General features: G+C 60.8%; 1 long non-coding RNA gene across 1 annotated transcript; it reads right to left on the reverse strand.

Moving 5' to 3' along the window:
* Window positions 1-15,094: 15,094 nt before the first annotated feature.
* Window positions 15,095-15,971, reverse strand: LOC311203904. Its single transcript, XR_014617989.1, has 3 exons — window positions 15,955-15,971; window positions 15,589-15,674; window positions 15,095-15,142 (listed from the first exon to the last, which is right to left on the reverse strand). It is a non-coding gene; the product is annotated as an uncharacterized lncRNA (long non-coding RNA).
* Between the last annotated feature and the right edge of the window lie 1,468 nt (window positions 15,972-17,439).

Genomic DNA, 17,439 nt, shown 5'->3' on the forward strand with positions numbered 1-17,439 from the left:
GCCTGAGCATCCAACCGTCACCTTCTCTCCTTGCTGCAGTGACATCCAATCTACGTACGACTACCTTACCCCCTGCATCTCCGGCACCTTCTGTCTTCCTTCACAAGAGACGGGTGGTCAAGAAACTGAACTCACTGCTCAGGTTAGCAGCGGGCGAGCCACCGAGAGCCCGTGAGCCAGGCGGTCCCTGTGTGGGTTTTCCTGGTTGGCCTCGGCTGCTGAAAGGTGACAGGAGAAGCCAGAAGGCCAGGGGGACCCTGAGGCCTCTCCTGGGCACTGGAGGGCAGCTGAGGGCCCCTCAGTGGAAGGCGTCCAAGCCCACTTCCTCCAGGGAAGAAGGGCAGGTGTGCAGCCTGCTGTGTCCCCTGACAGATCCAGCAAACTCTGGGCAGCGTGCTGCAGATGATGGTGTACGCGGATTCGCCAGAAACCACACTCCTGACAGTGGAGATCATCTTGAAGGTCAGGCACCTGCCATGACAGAGCTGACTGGGTCCCTTGGCTGCCTCAAAGAGACGCAGTGGCCTGGAGCATGCACGCCCCAGCCGGGAACCAAAGCAGGGGGGAGACGCGCTGGGGCGCGACCGCAGTGCCGGGGGACCCCAGCCCCACAGCTGTTGTCTCTCGGCCTCTCTGTGGGCTGTAGCCCAGGCTCCCGGGTGCAGGCTGCCATGGAAGTCCCTGTCCTCCCGGAGAGGGGCCACGTGGCCGTTTTGGAGGAGTGTGTGGAAAGGTGCAGAGGTGGCTGGGGGTGGGATCTGGCTACATCCCTGCCTGCAGCAAGTCCCGGCTGGTCAGCAGCGGTCCCCAAGGTGGAGAGGCGGCCAGACCCCGCTCCAGGCCTTCCTGCTGCCCAGGGAGGCATAAACCCTGCCAGGCACCTGGCAAAGCTACCGCTCCGGGAGCCGCCGCTGTTTCCCGACACAGAGCAGCAGCTTTTCCCTTCGCAGGCCCTGCTGCCCTTCCTAACGTCCCCTGAAGTGGACAGGCGCCAGAGGGCTGTGTCTACCCTTGTCAGCCTGAGCCGGATGTTGAATCCCCATTCGATCCTGAAGGTAAGGGGCCTGCACTGCAGGCCACCTGCACCAGGGTGGCTTCACATGCAGGCAGCGTGCTCCTCGCAGCTCGGCGCAGCTGCCACGGGCTGGGTCTCTGCAGGGTGCGGAGCAGGGCAGAGCGCTCCAGAGCTCTGGCTCCCGCTGTGCTCAGCCCCGAACCCATTCTCAGCAGCTGGGGCTTTCCTCCTGCCTGCTGCCACTTGACCCTCTTACTGCTCCTTGCTTGCTCCTACAGGTGTTGAGGAGGTCCAAGTACTTCTTCTTCTCCAGCGAGAAAACTCTAGAAGTCTTGGCAGAGATGATGGCACACTTTACCCTGTGCTGTGCGGAGGAGGACGAGGAGATCAGCAGCATGGCTGAGGAGGGGCTGCATATCTGGCTCAGGTTTCCCATGCTGCGAGAGAGTAAGAGGCGCTGGGGGGGGGGCTGTGGCTTTCCGTTCCCAAGTGCCCAGGCCAGGCGCTGCACACTGTGCCCCCCCAGCCTCTGCAAGAGGATGGAGCAGCAAACTCCTCCGAGGTGGGAGCTGGGGAGCTGCCCTGCTGCTCCTAGCCCAGGGCCCACGCAGCCCACCTTGGAGCGGTGGCATTGGGCCCAGCCTGAGAACCCTTGTGGCAGCGGCATCCTGGGGCTCCTCTCCTCCTCGGGAGCAGACCACCGGCCCGAACTCTCCTGCCCTTCTGCAGCCTACGAGGCAGCTCTCCTCCTCCCCATGGACCCACTGCCCCATCTCCTGCACATCTCCGACTCCCCGCAGAGTGGAGAGCCAGGCAGCGAGCTCTGCTTGATGCCCCTCACCTGCTGTCTCCAACTGCCTGTTCCCGTCACTCACTGTGCCCTTCCCCTCCTGCCCAGGCAGATACGTAATATGTATGAACCCAATGACACCAGTGGAGATGGAAATGCTTTGCACCTTCTCGCCTAAGGCGGTCAACGATGATGATGCAGTGGTAAGGAGCTCCTCCCCTGCTGGGGGTCGTGGCTGGGGAGCTGGCAGGAGACTCGCAAGACCCTGTGCATCAGGCATGGCAGGGGCTGGCATGGCCTCCCACCCATCAGCCTGTGGGGTCCAACCACGTCTCCACAGGGAGGGAGTAGCAGAAGGCTTTAACCCAGCGTCCATGCGGCAGCTCCGGTTGTCCTGGCCACTGGCGAGCTCTGGCTGCCAGCAGAGCCAGTGCCCCACGGCCCCCCTCCTTCAGCCCACAGGGCAGCTCCCTCTGCACAGCCCCACAGCCGCCACCACCCCGCACCAGCTGCCGCTGACGGTGCTTGTCCTGGGCCAGGGGGCCAGCGCTGCCCTGGTTTCCTCCAGAGCCGGCCCCACCGCTCAGCTGTGCCCCACCACCAGGCACTCAGTGCGACACCCCTCCCTCCCTCCCTCCCTCTCTCCCACAGATATTTGGGCACTTCCTCCTCCCAGCTGAGAGGACCGAACTCCTCCTCACCTTCCTGAGCAACATAGCGCAGCCAAGGGTCTCTGAGCTCTGGCCGGTGGCCAACATGATAGAGGCAGTCTTGAGAGACCCATCCTCGGCACTGAGCGAGGTAGGCATCACGCAGCTGGATCGCCCCACCTGCCTGCACTCCAGGGGCCGTTCCCCCTACCCCGAGGCCAGGCCCTGGGAGCATCCAACGGGTGGCATCTGAGGCCGGCGAAGAACGACGGCAAGGAAGCAGTTCCTGGCAGCTGCTGGGGCCGTGGCTGTGCCTCACCCCGCTCCACCCCCCTACCTCTACCAGGTGAAATTGATAGTGAGGGCCATCCATAGGCATATGCTAGCCAACAGCCACAATCTGCTCCTGAGGGACATCCTGAGGAAGACCCTGCTCCAGCTGACCCGCCTGCACCCTCTGGAGGTGACCGTTGCTCTGCTGGAGGCTTCCCCGCACTGTGACAGGTATGTGGCCCCTCAGCCCCAGGGGCAGGTGACGACCTCCACGCCTGCCCAAGCGGAAGGGGTGGTGGCCCAGGTGGACCCTACTGAACGTGTGCTCTGGCTCTGCAGCTCTGCAAGGGCTCTGTGGAGAATATTGGCCTCTGACCCCCTCGTTGCAGAATATGCATTCAAGGAGATGCTGCAGATCCAATACCACGAGACCACCGCCTTCAAATTGTCTGGAAAGAGCCACTGTTTCCCCTTCCTGGCTGTGAGTGTCTGGATGAGGTCCACTCAGGCTTCCCAGGGCTCTGAGTACTCCTCCCCCAGGCCCTCCTCCTCCCCACGGCCCCCAAACCCAGACCTCCCCTGGGGCTCCTGGGCCCGGGGCATCCCGCTTGGCCCTGCAGCACACAGGCAGGCAGCCCAGCCCTGCAGCCTCCTGCCTGCTCGGCAGCAGGGAAGCCTGGGCCAGGGCAGCTGCCGGCCCAGAGCAGGCAGCAGGGCTGGGGAAGGGAAGCCCAGGGCAGCCGGCAGGGCCAGTGGGGCTGGCTGGGCTCTTCTCTCCACACTGTTGAGCCTCATGTGCCTGCGCCACGAACGGGAACCGAGTCCCCAGAGCTGCCCTAGGCTCTGGCCCAGCACCTCCCCCAGCTCAGCACAGCCCCTGAGGCCCCCAGGCCCGGGCACTGCCCCAGGGACAGCCCTGCAGTGAGAGCACTCCCTGGTTGTTTTCTACAGATCAGCTGTGCTCTGCAGGAGATCTTCCAGGTGCCCCTCAACTCCCCATGCGTGCAGTACTTCTTTGGGGAGCTCTTCATTGCAGTGGTCCTGCAGATCTCTCTCTTCCTGAAGTGCAAGCAGGAGAGCTGCTGCCCCTCGCACACTGTGTGCGGAGAGGAAAATCTTTCTGTGGCCAACTGCGTCATGTGCGTTGTCCCTCCTCCCTGGTCTCTGCCCTGCAGCCAGTGCCAGGGCTCCACCTTTGACCGCCCCTTGCTCTCCGCGCAGGACGGCGGTGACCACCATGCAGACTCTCTTCTGTGCCGTGGGTGGCACCTCGCTGGTTGAAGACATGTGGAGGCAGGATGCCTGGCCCATGCTGCAGAGCCCCGACACCTTCCACACCGGGATCGGCGTGCTGACTAGGTGACAGCCTTGGCAGTGGCCTCTGTCTCCCGCAGCGCCTCTGTCTCCCTCAGAGGATGCCCCCCCACCGCACGATCCCCTTCCTCCTGAGCGGCGGGGTTCAAGCAGCCAACGCCAGGCGCAGCCGCAGCCCCGTCCGGCCTGGCCAGGCCTGTGGAGTCAGGACTGGGGTGGGCAGGCCCAGAGGGGTTTGCCTGCCCAGCTCAGTGCTGACAGTGCTTTCTTCTCCTGGCCAGGGCGCTGCGCTCGCAGGGAAGGAAGCTGTGCTACTGTGTGTTTGAACAGGCGCTCGTACACCTCTGCCGGGAACAGAACTACCAGGACATGGGTGCCATGGCTGTCTTTGTCGAGGTGGGCCTCGTGCACGCGCTGCCTCTCTGGTGGCAGGGGGTTGAGCTGGGCTGCTGCCCCAGCCTGGGCCGTGACCAGCCCTGGTGCCCTGCCCTGAGCCGTCCGGCAGCTTGGCCGGCTGTGCCAGGCGCTCACTCTGCTGCTGCTGCTTGCGTTTCAGCTGCTGGACTGCATCGGCTCTGACCCCCTCGACAGACACGTCCTGCGCGTCCTCAAGGTCCAGCTGCAGAGCCAGAACTTGGTGCTGCGCAGGATGACGCTCAGCAGCCTCGTCAGGCTCTCCAGGAGACCCAAGCAGCACGTGAGCAGGGGCAGCCGGGCTCGGGGAGAGCGTCCACCCAGGGCTGGGCTGCAGGCGGTGGTGCACGCAGAGGCTCGCTCAGGCCGTGACGGGGACCGGGAGCGCTGGGAGCGGTGCCCACTGCCCCCGCTGCCCTGTCCGGCTGCCCCGGAGCACTTGAGGCTGGGCCCTAGGCTGTGCCGCACGCTCAGAGATCTCTGCCCACCTGGCACTGCACCCTCTCCATGCAGAGCGGCTTGGCCCACATGGTCCTGGACTGCATCACAGCATTACACCCTGTCCTTCGTGTAGGCAGCAGCTCTGGGAATCCTGCTGACAGACGTCTTGCAGCAGCTGAGGGTCGATGACTGCAACATCAGGATGGCGGCCCTGACGGTCCTCAGCAACATGCTCTGCCTGGTGGACAGGGAGATGGCTCTCCCCATCGCTCTGCAGCTGCCTGAGATGCTCCTGCCGCTCTTTGACAACGTAAGGCAGCGGGAGAGGCTTGCTTCACACACCACCACGGGCACGTGTGTGTGGGCCGGGGGCACGCGGCCCTCTCCACGCGTGGCCACTGCCCACTGAGGACTTCTCCTCACTGCAGAGGCAGAGCTGCAAGCATTCATCTCCTCCCCATGGGCTTGGAGGAGCGAGGACTGAGGCCCTCCCCTCTTCCTTCCCTCCTCCTAGGAGTCCAGCTGCGTGCGAGAGCACTCCATCCTCCTCTACAGAGATGTGATGGGGCTCGCAGTCAGCACCCACAGAAAGCAGATGAAGGCGGCAGTGCGGAGGAGCCTGATGTCCCTGTTCTTCCACCTGCACGACCAGGAGGAGAGCGTGGCTCAGGTGGAGACTTCTTTGCCCTCCAAACACGCCTCTGAGCTCTCCTCAGAGCCTGGCCCGGCCCGCAGCCACAGAGCAGAGCTGGCAGCAGCTGCAAAGGCTGGCAGGGACATTCTGGGCACCTACCCTGCCTGACCTGGCCAGGCTCCACAGCAGCACACGGCCACAGAGAGCTCAGTGCTGGAGCCCCTGTGGGCTTCCTAGCAGCGCCTGCAGCTGTCTGAGGCCAGGGTTTGGACCCCCAAGCTGTGATCCCCCTCTGCCCTGCCCAGGAACCCCCAGGTCCTGTCCCCGGGGCAGCGGTGCTATCTACCAGTCTCTGCCACTCTGCAGGCCTCTCGGGAAGTCCTCCTTGTATTCTCCAAGTTCCTGAAGAACAAGCCGCTCAGGAAGCTGCTGAAGACAAAGCAGGCATGCAGGGTTGCTGAGTGCCTGGTAAGGACGGCCCCAAAGCCTGAGCTCCAGCCTGGAGAAGGCCCTGTCCCCCAGTGCCCAGGACGTGGGCTCGCAGCTGAGCCCCTGCCCACTGCGGTGGCAGCCCGGTGCTGCCTGCCTGTGCTGCACACTGGCTCCCTTTGCAGCCTGGAGCCCAGGGAGCCCCAGCACAGGCGGGTCTTGGCAGCAGGGTGGCACTGCAGCACCCTGCCCTCTGCACCCTCCAAAGCCCAGCCCCAGCCAGCGGCTGGCTGGTCACCCCGGGTGTCTGGGCAGAGGAAGGCTGGGGAGGCCAGTCCTGGGTACCCTAGCGGGGGGTTCTGGGTACTGTAGGGAGGGATTCTGCACCAACCCTGTCCCCTCTTGCTCTCTCCAGCTGAAGGACAGGAGCAGACGGGAGGAGTACCTGGAGCAGAGCCTGCCCTACCTGCGGAGCAGTCAGGAGCAGCTGCGTGTGGAAGCCGTCAGGTTCCTCGGTGAGTCCCACCCGTGCTGAGGGTCGGTCCCTGCCCTGCGGCAGCTCAGCCCCGGCCCCAGCTGCTGCCGAACGCCCCGACTGCCCAGCGGCGCGGGGCTGGGCACCCACGGGGCTCCCTGACACCCTCTCCCAGCCCTGCCCACACCAGGGGAGCTGGCGGCAGCCTCTCTGGGTCCCTCGCAGCCGCCCTGGGCTTCACAGGCCGGGGACAGCCCTGGGCTCGCTCTTGCCCTGGGGAGGAGGGTGTGTGGCCGGGCCGGCGGGGTGGCTGGGGAGGAACTGGGCTGCTGGGGCGGGCGGGCCAGCGGCATCTGACGGGCTGTCTGTGCCTAGGGCTCGTCAGTTGGCAGCTGGCAGCTGGGCAGCAGGAGAAGCTCCAGACCATCTACGAGGGTGAGTGAGGGCAGTGGGGCGTCTGCGGGTGGGCAGGAGGAGAGGAAGGGCCCTGGGTAGGCAGCTCCAAGCCCTGCCCTGGCAAGGGAGGGCTCTGCTCCCTGCACAGGTGAGGAGTGGTGCGGGCAGAGCGGTGTGAGATTTCAGGGGCCTGTGGGCCATTGGCGGCAGCGCCTTCCCGCTGCTTTCCAGAGCCCCCGGTCCTTCCTGGGGTGGGAAGAGCTGGGGGGCCAGGGGTGCCCTGGCCGAAGGGGCTCCTGAGGTCCCTGCAGACACAGGCTCTGACCTTGGCTCTGTTCCTTCCCATCACAGCCCTTGAAGACATGCAGAGTGACAGCAGCCCCACAGTCTCTTCCCTGGCGACCGAAACGCTGCTGAGGCAGCGTGGTAGCAGGGGAAGAGCACCTTCCAGATTGCCCTGGAGCAGGTTGCGCCACTGGCTCCTGAGAACAAGGAGGGGAATGGCCCCTGCCTGAGGAGGTGATGCCAACAGGTCAATTCGTGGCTTCGGGATTCGTGTCATCGGCAGGGCTCTGGGTTTTGCAATTGCAGGTTGCTGTACAGGCCACCAGAGCCACTGGCAACGAATGGGATGCACCTGGGATCCCTGGGGAGTTAGTGGTGCTCACTGAGAGAGGTTTAAACTAGTTTCAAAGGGGCAAGGGGGTAAAACTGGGCCTGCCTGCCAGGAATCCACCCAGGGGAAGCACGCTGCGGCTTGCAGGACGGTGTGCTAGCAAGGACTCCCACTCTGCCCTCCCAGTTCAGGTGGGGGCTAGAGATACAATGGGAAGCAAAGGGGCAAGGGTTATCAATGGTTTCGGAACCACAGAAACACTTGAGAAGGGCTGGGTAAAAGTCACACCCCGTGCCCGTTTGGCCGCAGCCCCAGGCAGCCCTGGACTGGGCACTGAGGAGGCTGCACCTGGAGTAAGTGCTGGGCCCAGTTCTGGGTGCCACAGTACAGGAAGGACACAGGCTTCCTGGAGAGGGTGCAGGGAAGAGCCACCAGGCTGATGAGGGGTCTGGAGAGCAGGCCTCCTTGGGAGAAGCTGTGGGAGCTGGGGCTGAAGAAGAGGAGGCTGAGGGGAGCCCTTATGGCGCTCTAGAGCTACCTGGAAGGAGGTTGTAGTTGGCGGGGTCGGGGTGGCCTCTTCTCCAGTGACTAGCGATAGCAGCTGGGGAAGTGGTCTCCCATGCACCAGGGGAGGTTCAGGGCAGGCATTAGAAAACATTTCTCCACCAAAAGAGTGGTGCAGCATTGGAACAGGCTGCCTGGGGAGGTGGTGGAGTCAGCGTCCCTGGGGGTCTTTCAAAACGGGGCGGGGGGGGGTGCTTGTGGGAGCTGCTTTAGTGGGTCAATGGTGTCGGGCTAACGGCTGGACGTGATGATTTGCAGGTCTTCTCCAGCCTTGAGGACTGGAGGACTCTGTGATGGCTGGCCCTGCAGATGCCTGGGAGAACAGGAGCTTGTCAGAAAAGCCATGAGATAAGACACTGCAAGGCTGTTAACTGCCTTAGAAAGGAACAACCCTCCACGACCACCACCATGGGACAGTGTGTAGGGGCAGTGGGGAGGAGTTGATGGAAATCACCTCTTGGGACTCTTGTTAATCCAAAGCAGGGCAGGTGATGCATATGTACAGGTGTGAGAGGTACCCTAATGATTTCAGATGAGGATATGGTAGAAAAGTGATACACACTCTGACCAAAGGGGTGCCTCCTTTGTTGGGTCACCCCCTCTTGCAAGAACGTGTAATAAGTTACTGCTTCAATAATGTGTGTACCCAGAGTCCTTTCCTAGGACCACTGGCATTTCTAACACCTCTCCTGCCAGGAGGGTGCAGAGAGGTGGGCGATGGTCTCTTCAGCCAGGGGACAGGAGATGGGACAAGGGGCAATGGGCTGAAGCTGCCCCAGGGCAGGGTCAGCTCAGCTGGGAGGGAAAAGTTCTTCCCTGGCAGAGCTGTCAGGGCCTGGCACAGGCTGCCCAGGGAGGGGCTGAGTCCCCAGCCCTGGGGGTGTTTAACAGAGGGGAGATGAGGTGCTCAGGGCTCTAGTTTAGCATAGGATGGGAATGGTTGGCCTTGATGATCTTCCAAGGTCTTTTCCAACCTGGTGATTCTGTGATTCTGTAATACATGGGAGCTGTAGTGAAGGAGATAAAAATCACACCCACCTGATGAAACCTGGATTAAAAAGTTGGCCATCCCTATAAGTCAATGTAGTGGTAATAATGTTCTGGGCTGGTGTGGTTTGGCCAAGCAAAGGTAGACAGGGCTTCTGATAGTTATTTAGGTATATATTAAAGAGATAAAAATCCAGGTGTTTTGGGGAAGGTGGGTGTCAGAGCTGCAGGGCACCACCAGGCTGTAACTGACCTTGGTGTGGTCATTTCAAGGGGGCCTTGGGGATAACTTGTATATTTGGAATAGTTGATATTGGTGTGGAGCCCCCAGCACAGGAATGACAGGGACCTGCTGGAGGAAGGCTGCAGGGTTGATCAGGGGCTGGAACACCTCTCCTGTGAAGCCAGGCTGGGAGAGCTGGACTGGTTCAGCCTGGAGAAGAGAAGGCTCCAGGGAGACCAAATTGCAGCCTATGAACACTTAAAGGGTCCTGCAGGAACGTGGGAGAGGGACTGGTCACCAGGGAGGGCAGGGACAGGACACGGGGCGATGGCTTCGAGCTGACAGAGGGCAGGGTTAGGTGAGAGGTTGGGAAGGAATTCTTCACTCTGAGGGGGGTGAGGCCCTGGCACAGGGTGCCCAGAGAGGCTGTGGGAGCCCCATCCCTGGAGGGGTTCAAAGCCGGGTTGGATGGGCCTTTGGGCACCCTGGTCTGGTGAGGCTGTTGGAACTAGATGGGCTTTGAAGTCTTTTCCAACCCAAAGCATCCTGTGATACTATGATTCGATGATTCTATGTATGTGTAACCTGCATGGGGGCTGTGCAACTAACTCATTTGGGATGCACAGTGGGAGGAATGGTCCCCTGTGTGCCCTGCACTGCAATAAAGGATACCTGCTAAACAGTCACCATGGCCAGTGAGTTTTGACTCCAGCTTTTCATGGCATCACCGCTGGCCAACCACAGAAGGTATCTACCAATACCAATCAATATTCATACTGATTAGCATTTAGGTCATTCTGAAAAGTCTATGTGCCAGTAGTCCCCAGGAGTTAATCCTTGCTTCACAAGTCCTCCCATAACCTTCTTTCCAATTTTGGGGTTATTTGAGTGACAAAGGGCATGTTTCTTTACTACAGTGTCTGCTATACTCTGTGTTTTGGGCCCAGAAAATTCCTTCTAGCAGTTCACACCAGTGTGTCTGCTCCTGTATGTGTTTCCTGGTGCAGTCTCTTAAGCACATTTCCCATCATTCTTTCAGGAGTCGGTAATTGATTCAGTGGTGCCACCCAGCAGCCTTGATCATTTTTGGAGCCATCTAATTGTTCTGCCAACTACTTTTCAGTGTGTTTTGGTGGTAACAGTTCTAAAGGAGAACCTGGAATTAAAGCTCCTTCTAAGTTGGACTCCTACATGGCTGCCTTTTGATTTCCTTTTTGGTGAGCTTTCTTCTCAGAGACACAGCAGCCTGCTGGGGCTAGAAAGTTAAACAAGCTGCTTGTGGCATCCAGGCAGCCTCGTAGGTAGCGGTACCAATCAACAAGACATCTGCATGCTGTGCGAGTGTGATGGTGCTGTACTCACTGTGCTGTTCTAGCTCCTTTGCCAGTGCATCACCAAACAACACGGGGATGTTTCTGAATCCCTGAGGAGGTACAGCCCAACAGAACTGCAGCTTCCATCCTGTAGTTGGGTTTTTCCCATTCAAAAGCAACCATGGTCTGACTCTGTTCTGCAACGAGGGTACAAAAGAAAGCATCCTTCAAGCCCAGCCCTGTAAAATATGTATTCCTATCAGGAATTGAGGCAGGGAGGGTATAAGGATTTGGAACCACAGGACACACATCTATAGATCTTGCATTAAATTCTTGTAAATCTTTTGCCAGTCTATATTCCTGGGAGTGAGGTTTTTTCACAAGCAAAATTGGAGTCCCTCATTCCAACTGGTATTCCCTTAGTTGTTCGTGCTCGGAACTTATCACAGGTTCCAGTCCCTTCCAATCTTCCAGTTTAATAGGATATTGTTTCTTTCTTAACAATATTGTTTCTTTCTTAACCAGCTGGGCTCCTGCTTTCAGTTGAATCTTTACCAGAGTCATGTTCCTGGCTCGGCCTGATGTTCCTGAGGACCACGCTGTAGATATTATGGGCTCCAATACTTGATCAGGAGTATCTACCTCTTCCATAGGACTCTCAGTCAACAGGCATATCTGAGTTCTCCATACATTTTCTGAGGGAATATGTAACTCAACACGCTTTGGAGAAGGTTAATTGTGCATTTAATTTACAGAGTAAATCCCATCCTGGTCATGGCAAAGGGCGTTCTGGCAGAGAGGGGAATTTATGTGCCAATTTAGTATCCCCAATTCCGAGTTTCAAAGGCTGTAAAAGTGGCCTCAAAGATTTTTTTTCCCTGTAGTACTAACAATGCTTATCTTAGTCTTACTTAATGGTCCCTTACAACTTGTTAATACAGAACGTGTGGCCCTGCTATCAATCAAAAAACCCCAACAAAACCCTATCATTTCATCCCCCAGCTTACTGGAACCAGAGGTTGGGCTGGTGAAGCTCTAATAGATTCCTCTGGTCCCCTACAAGCTCACCCAAATTCTACCAGTTCCCTCTTTCTCTTCCTCTTGACTACTCTGAAGGTGTGGACGTTCCTTTTTCCAACAACTCTCCTGCTTATAGTAGGCACAGCAGCTTCCTCCACAACCTCTGCCTCTGCCTTCTCCTCCTCCTTCACCCCCTCTTCCCTGTCCTCCTGTCAGGGCAGCCAGCACAGCAGCCTGCGGTTCTGCTCGCCCTCACTCCTCCTGTTCTTCCACCTCTTCGTAAATACTCTGCATGCAATCAACTTTAACTGAGCAGCTGTCCTCCCACCCACCTCTGGCAGTTTCCTTCTAATGCCTGATGCAGACTGACCAGCAGACACCACATTAAACAGAGTCATATGGCCAGCAGCCTCCAGGTCCCAATCAAAGGAATCACCCTTCATCACAGAAGCTTTAATTACCATTCTCCCATCCAGAGAGCCAGTCCTCTGTGTGATATGGGAAATACAGAAGATCTTTGAGGTCCCTTCTAACGCAAAACACGCTGACTCTGTGGTTCTGTCACACAAATCTGCAAGAGTGAGCTGTCTTTACCAAGAAGGGGCAACATCAAATTGCACACCAGGTACTAAGAAGGATTCAAGGGGCCTCCGGTAGGAACGTGATTGGGGTGAGATTTTACCAATGTGCCTAACACATCCAGCCCCTTCTCAGTGTCTGTGGGGACAGGACAAGGGGCGATGGGCTCAAGTTGGAGCCCAGGGAGTTCCCCCCAATGTGGGGAAGAACTTCTTGGTGGTGAGGGTGAGGGAGCCCTGGGACAGGCTGCCCAGGGGGTGTGGAGTCTCCTTCTCTGGAGAGATTCCAGCCCTGACCTGTCCTAGGGACCCTGCTTGGGCAGGGGTGGGTCCCCATGGGGTCTGGGGGGCCCTTCCAGCCCCAGTGATTCTGTGATCCTGGAGTTGTACAGACAGGCTGTCAGAGCATCTGGACCCAAGATAAGGAACTTGGGGCAGAAGAGTCACCGTGAGCCTTTATCAGGAAGAAAACACCCAGGGTTCCTGCGAAGGGCACTGAGGGCTTCATCTTCAACAACCACTGGGGGACCCCCAAAAGACCCTCACAGAAGTTTTTAAAGCTTAAGGCGTGTGTGTATTAACAGACTTAGTTAACAGACTGAGTATATACGAGCGTGCTGGTAAATCTAATGCCCGGGTAAAGGGCTTAGTGGACATCCTAACGATGGCACACACAGCCGCGCCGGCTGCCTGCGGATTGGCATGCACGCTGGGTCGGAGGCATCCCCCGCGCTGCCCGAGGGAATGCCCGCTTCTCCCGGGACCGGGATGCCCGGGGACGCTGCCCAGAGCCGCCCTACGCTGGGCACCGCCCGCTGCCGCTGCCCTGCTGCCCCGGCGGCGCCGGGCCGGACGCGGGGCTGCAGCGCCCAGCCCGGGGGACACGGTCCCGGCCACACCGGCCCGGGCGGGGGCGGGGGCGGGGCGGTTGGGCAGGGCCGGGGCGGACACGAGGAGCGCGGAGCTTTCGCTTTCCCTTTCCCCTTCGCGCAGCTCCCGCTGCTGTCGGGCCGCGGCGGCGGCAGCGCACGGGGCGGGGGGGGGGACGGGGCAGCGGCGGCGGGCGGCGGGCGGGCTGGGGGCGGCGGGGGACCCGCTGCGCGTCTCTTGCAGACCCCGTCGGGCGGCCGCGGGCGGGAGATGGCAGCGCGGAGCCCGCTCGCAGGGCCCGGGCCCGGCCCGGTCGCCTTGGCCGGGCTGCTGGTGCTGCTGAGCGCGGCCTGGGCGCTCGGCGCGGCCCGGGAAGGCGGCGACCCCCCCGCGGAGTTCCCGTGGGGCGCGGTGCGGCTGCCCCGGGACGTGGTGCCGCTGCACTACCAGCTCCTCATCCACCCCAACCTCAGCACCCTCAGCTTCGCCGGCACGGCCGCCATCCAGGTGACGGCCGCTCGCCCCACGCGCTCCGTGGTCCTGCACGGGAAGCACCTGAGTGTCACCGGCGCCTGGGTGCAGGCTGCGGGCGCCGGCTCGGCGCAGGAGGCCAGGGTGCTGCAGCACCAGCCCCTGGAGCAGATGGCTCTCCTGCTGGACCAGCCGCTGCGGGCCGGCCACAACTACACGCTGCGGGTCCAGTACCACGCCAACCTCTCCCAGTCCTTCCACGGCTTCTACCGCAGCTCCTACAGCACCCGGGATGGGGAGCGCAGGTAAGCCTCCCTGGCTGGGCGGGTCTGGGCTGCCCTGCGCGGGGATGGGTGCCCCAGCTTGGGACACCTTTCAGGTCGGCTCTACAGAACACTGTGGCCATCTGTGCGGTGCGTGGGGCGTACCCGAGGGCTGGGGACGGCACCTCTCAGGCCGTTACTGTGTGAGCAGCGTCACAGCACATCACACCTGCGTTGCAGTGCAGGGAGGATACTATTGGGCAGCTTGTTTCAGCAGTTGGTGGGCTGGCAACCACTTCCCTTATCTTAGTTCCTCCATTTAATGACAACTGAAGACTGCAAGGGCGCTGCACCAGCCCCTGCCAGAGCTCCCACAGCCCTCCTGCCACCGCCTCTCACCACCACCAGCAGTTAGAATCACAGAATCATAGAGTCACAGGGGTTGGAAGGGACCCCCAGAGCCCATCGGGTCCAACCCCCTGCCAAAGCAGGGTCCCTAGGACAGGGCTCATAGGTCGCCATCATAGAATCCCAGCCTGGTCTGGGTCAGAAGGGACCCCAAGGGTCCCAGAGCTCCAACCCCCTGCCACAGGCAGGGACACCAACCTCCAGGCCTGGAGCTACACAAGGCTGCCCAGGGCCCCAGACAACCTGGCCTTGAACACCCCCAGGGACGGGGCACCCACCCCCTCTCTGGGCAGCCCCTTCCAGCCCCTCACCACTCTCTCTGCAAAGAACTTCCCCCCAGTCTCTCCTCTCCCCCTTCCCTCCTCCAGCTTCTCCCCAGCCCCTTGTCCTGCCAGTCTCTGCCCTTTAACAAGCCCATTCCCCTCCTGTTCCTGGGGTCCCTTCAGGGACGGGGAGGCTGCAGTGAGGTCCCCCCACAGCCTTCTCTTCTCCAGGCTGACCCAGCCCAGCTCCCTCAGCCTCTCTGCGTAGGGGAGCTGCTCCAGCCCTCTGAGCATCCCCGGGGCTCCTCTGACCCCTCTCCACCAGCCCCACATCTCTCTTGTCCTGGGGCCCCAGCTCTGGACACAGGACTCCAGCTGGGGAGGGCAGAGCAGAGAGGGACAATCCCCTCCCTGTCCCTGCTGCCCCCCCTCTGCTGATGGAGCCCAGGATCCCATCGCCCTTCCCAGCTGCAGGAGCCACTGCTGCTCATGGGGAGTTTCTCATCCCCCCTGACACCCAGGTCCTTCTCCTCAGGGCTGCTCTCCAGCAGCTCTTCTCCATCTACTGCTCTCTGTAAAGCGGGCACCCTTTCCCATGGCAGAAACACTGCTTCTTACCTCCAAGACCATGAATATCTTCTTGGATGTCTCTATCACGTGGTACAGCTGGCAAATATGCTGGTGACTTAAATTCTTCATAGCATCAATTTCTATTTTAACACGAGGCAGGTCATCCTAAGACACCCAAAAAGCAAGCCATGACATCGCTGACCACACTGGGGGCCTGTACATCACAGTAAGCATCAGACTGTTGTGCAACTGATGTGCCTGTGTGCCTGTCAGTGCTCGATCTGACTGCTCAGATTCAACCCAGCCACAGCTCTGCCACTACTCCCCTAAGACCCCAGCACGCTGATCAGCCAAACCCAGATGGGCAGATGTGAAACAGCACTCTCACCAGAATCCTGTAATGATAATTAATGGCTGTAATCATCTCTGACTTCCCCCATTTGATAGCTGCCCTCTCAACAAGGGGGGGGGGCAGATTTGCAGCCACCTGTTAGAATTCTTCCAGGTCTTACAGCCAGAGTCAATACCCAACAGCAAAAGCAGGCAGCGTTTTGACAGGCAGCAGCCCTGTGTTCCTCAGGACCCCAGCAGAACAGCAGAGGATGTCTTACCCCCAGAGCAAGCTTGTCCATGATCTTTATGGCAACTTTTTCACCAGTGAGAAGGTGCCTTGCGAGCTTCACCTTCGCAAAACCACCTAGAATGGAAAAAAAAAAACAAACCCAACCTAAAAAAGGGCATTTAGAGCCCCCTGCAAGGCTGTGAGGACAGGCTGGCTCGCCTGCAGTCTCACAGCCAGGCTGGAGGGGGGAGCAGGCACGGTATGCAGTGCCTGCACTAAGGGCAGAAGTGATCACAGCTATTTCAGAGTCGTGCCCCCCAAGAAACCTGCACTTGAAGCCTGACCTACAGGTTCTGCAGCAGCAGTGAGTCTACACTCAGGTGAAGCCTGAAGCGCTCAGGCAGACCCAGCCTACCTGCTCCGATGGTCTCACGTAACTCATAGTACTTGAGAACTTCCTCGTAGTCACTCGCAGCCATTCTCAGAGGAACAGGGATCAGCAAGGCTTCTCCTTCTCTGCAAGGAGAAAGCGCAGCTGGTGCTCAGGCTTCTCCATCCTCGGGGCAGAAGGGAAAGCTGAGCTGCTGCCCCGGCTCAGCCCCAGCCCGCAGCCCCCGAGGGGACGTGGGAGGGGAACTGGAAGGGTCAAAGCAGGAAGACTGGAGAGCAGAACAGTTGTATACTAAAGCGAAACGCAGCGAGGAGGCAAATAACAAAGAGGGGCCAATAAACCCGATAAAGACAGCAGATGCAGCTGCCGCCCAGGCACAGCCCGGCACGTCCCCTCAGCCGCTGGGGTCAGCTGCCCCCAGCCTGCCCGCTGGTGGGGGGCGTGAGGAGCAGGACCCCCCACACACACACCCCAGCTCCGGGTCAGCGGCGGGAGCCAAGAGACTCCCGGGGCACCCGCGCGGAGCCCGGGCGGGCCCGCGGCTGCCGAGAGGGGCGGCTGCCTGGCAGCGGCAGCTTCCCCCGCAGCACCGCGGCCGGGCCGGGAACAGGCCGCGGGGGCCGCGCAGGCAACAGGCGGCTCCACGCCGCTACCGCCCCGATCGCCACCCGGCCCGGCCCGGGGCTTCCTGCCCGGGGAGCCGCCAGGAGAACCGGCAGCCCAGACTCCCCGCCGGGGCCGCGCCCGGCGCCGGCCGCACTCACCCCGCGGCAGCGGCCGCCCCGGCGCCTCTTGCCGTTCAAATCCAGCGGCCGCGGCGCCCGCATCCGGCCGGCGCTGCCCGAGGGCCAATCACGGCGCCGCGCTGCGCCGGAATGGGCGGGGCCGCGCCGAGCTCGACGGGAGGGAGCGGCGGGGGCGGGGGGGTGTGTGTTTCGCTGCCGCCTCGGCCCCCCCCGGTCCCGGTCCCAGCGGAATGGACCCACCTCCTCCGGCCGCCGCCACACGGCCAAGCCCCACAGAGTCACCGGGCCGGAAAAGCTCTTTAAGCTCCTGGAGTCCACCCGTCCCTGTCCTGGGCTAAACCAGATCCCTGAGCACCTCATCTCCCCCCTGTTAAACACCCCCAGGGCTGGGGACTCAGCCCCTCCCTGGGCAGCCTGGGCCAGGCCCTGACAGCTCTGCCAGGGAAGAACTTTTCCCTCCCAGCTGAGCTGACCCTGCCCTGGGGCAGCTTGAGCCCATTGCCCCTTGTCCCATCTCCTGTCCCCTGGCTGCAGAGACCATCGCCCACCTCTCTGCACCCTCCTGGCAGGGCAGGGGAGGTGGGGAGAAGGTCTCCCCTTTTTACCTCATTTAAGTACTTCCAAACCAGGAGATGGGAACATTACAGGGAAGGAAACATCCCATGCAAGTCATATGATTTCCCTTCAAAAAGCACCACAATTCATGGAAACCCCACGGGCAGGTTCGGCGTGGCACTGCCGCGGGTTGTACGGGGACAAGGGA

The sequence above is a fragment of the Gallinula chloropus genome (genome assembly GCF_964237585.1).
Source record: "Gallinula chloropus genome assembly, chromosome: Z".
Classification (NCBI taxonomy): domain Eukaryota; kingdom Metazoa; phylum Chordata; class Aves; order Gruiformes; family Rallidae; genus Gallinula; species Gallinula chloropus.